The sequence below is a fragment of the Ursus maritimus genome, unplaced genomic scaffold (genome assembly GCF_017311325.1).
Source record: "Ursus maritimus isolate PB19 unplaced genomic scaffold, ASM1731132v1 scaffold_14, whole genome shotgun sequence".
Classification (NCBI taxonomy): Eukaryota; Metazoa; Chordata; class Mammalia; order Carnivora; family Ursidae; genus Ursus; species Ursus maritimus.
This window is the reverse complement of record NW_024423786.1, coordinates 47,692,658-47,695,293: the sequence shown is the minus strand read 5'-3', so window position 1 is coordinate 47,695,293 and position 2,636 is coordinate 47,692,658.

The window sequence follows — 2,636 nt, the reverse complement described above, 5'->3', positions numbered from 1 at the left end:
GGAGGGCTGCAGTAGGTGCGAGTAAGCCTAAATAGTAACATTTGAACAAAGGCCTAAAGGAGGCAGTGAGGTGATGGGTGCTAAGAACTATCGTTGTGATTATTGAGGGGCGCCTGGGTGGCTCAGGCAGCTGAGTGTCTGCCTTCGGCTCAGGTCATGATCTTGGGGTCCTGGGATCAAGCCCCACGTTGGGCTCTGCACAGAGCAGGGAGTCTGCTTGAGATTCTCTCCCTCTCCCTCTCCCGCTGGTGCTCGTTCACTCTCGCAAATAAATAAAATCTTTAAAAAAACCTACTGAGGGAGCCAGTCTCTTCAGGACAGAGTGGGCTCCACGTGGTCCCCACCTGCCGGGTCAGCCACCTTGTCGGACACCGGCCCCAGCCAGGCCTCGCAGGTTGCTGGAGGGAAGTGGGGACACGCAGTGGCTCACAGGCTCTGATGTGCAGACTGGAGCGTGTGGGTGAAGAGAAGGAGCGGTGCCCGAGGGCAGCAGAGCCATGCAGACCCCCTTTGGGGGTCTGCTCCCTCCACTGTCAGGTGGGGGGCCCCCGGGGGATGGCAGCAAGGCCCCTGAGGTTTTTTGGGGTGAGTTGAGTCTCACTTGGGGGAAAGTATTACATGTGTTCCTCCAGCACCATCTGCTTCCCCAGCTAATTTTAGTCCTTCCCGGGCCTAGGAGGGAGGTCGGGGGTGGAGGGCTGGCTCAGATGGGTCTGGGGGTGGAGTGGCCCCTCCTAGGCCAGCTGGGGCGGTGGGGCAGGACCTGGATGGGAAGAGAACGTGGGCGCTGGGGGAGCAGAGGGTGCCGGCTGACCAGAGCAGTGCCAAGGCCCTGGGGCCTGGCTGAATGATGTCCCCTCCACCTTTGCGGCTTTTGGAGTACTGGGCTACAGGAAGGGACAGGGAAGCAGAGTCCACCAACAGGACTCTCCAGACAGAGCTGGGGGGTGCCGGCTGGGGGCATGCCCAGGGCTAGGGGCAAGGCCAGCAGGCCCCTTTTTCCTGCCTCTCCTCTTGCTCTGCCCTTGCCCCCGCCTGGGCCCTCCACGGGGACCATAATTGAGTAATTGGTGGAGGTGGGCGGGCGGGCCCGGGGCACTAATTGCTGCGTGTGCGGGATCCCGGGGCCGGCATAGGGCCGAGCCGGGTAATGAGTTGTTTTTAAATAAACGTCAGCGGGCATGCTTTAATTAAGCCTTCTTCCCAGCGAGAGCCACAGAGATGTAATCACAGAGAGAGACACACACAAGACAGGGGCGCACCGGCTCACCGGGAAGGCCGGTCCTGGTCCCAGGAGGCCACGGCCCGCATCCCAGGCTCTGGGACCCCTGCCAGGCTGGGCCCCGCTGCCCGGGGACCCCTCAGCGGCGCTGGGGCGGTGCGTGCCCCAGGTCTTCTTCTGGCTTGGCTCGGCGGCCGTCTGGGCGACTGGGGACTCGGTTCTTCACCAAGTGGCTGGGAGAGTTATTTCAACATTCTCTCTGCCCTCCCAGCCGCCCCTTGCAAGGCGCGGCTCCCGCCCCCAGCAGCACCTACGCGGTGGCCGAGGTGACCAGGACGCGGTGGCGCACACACTCCAGAGCGGCGCGCATAGGCGGCATGCGTGTGGCGGGGGGTGTTGGCGTCCTCTGTGCCGGGGCTGGCATCAGCAGCCCGGGCTGCTGGCCCACGCCTGAGGAGAACAGGGAGAGTGAGGCGGCGAAGGCCCGGCAGGCCCAGGAGGAGGGCGTTCGGGCGGTCCCTCTCCGCCTGCTGGTGGCCGAGGGCTTCCGCCCACGGTCCCGAGAGGGGCCAGTCAAAGGCTCCTCGAGCCCGCTGTACGGGACTGAAGCTGCACCCCTGGGCCGGAGGCTGGCCGCCCCTCCAGGCCCTCGGGCTTCCACGGCTCACTCCCAGCCCGGCCGGCAGACAGGCCCACCCATGTGGGCACGTTGGACCAAAGGGGACCTCCCGGAAGCTCCTCCCGTGGTCTCGCAGCCCCCCCTCGGGTGGCAGGGGCAGCTAACTGGGATGCCATGGCTGTCAAGGGCCCACCTGCACCCAGGCAAGCCTCAGATCGTCCATCAAGGGAGATAAAGGCCTTCTGGAAGCCCCTTCTCCATCCCCAAATCCCAACCCTGCCCACTTGTCTCCCTGACCCGGCTTCCTCACTCAGTCCTGCAGGGGGGTGGGGGGGCAGGGGAGGAGGTACCCAGGCATCCTGGCCTTGACTGGCAGCCTCTCAGTCTTGGGCAGGAGTCCAGGCCCCGCCCCCAGCCCTTGCTTCCTGTCTCTCCCGCTCTGGTAGCTAATTAAAATCCAGCTGGCTGGCGCCACAGATCAGGGACCAGGGACAACTGAGTCCCCTCTTTCCCCTCTGGGGGACCCTCGAGGTAAGATGGAGACAGGCAGGCGGGTGTAAGGGAGGGGTGTGCGGTCCCCTAGGGGGCCAGGGGGGCTGGCATTGTGTGCCCTCCCCTGCAATCCTCCCACACATCTGCCCGTCCCTGGGCACTGCAACTCTGCGGGCACAGGGCTCCCGTTCTGACCCATGTCCTCTCCTCTTGGCCGCTCCTCCCTTCTCCTTCCAGTCTCCTCCGGATGCTCTCAAAATTGCAAACCCAGATCTCTACTCCCGGTCCTGTCCTTTATCTGCG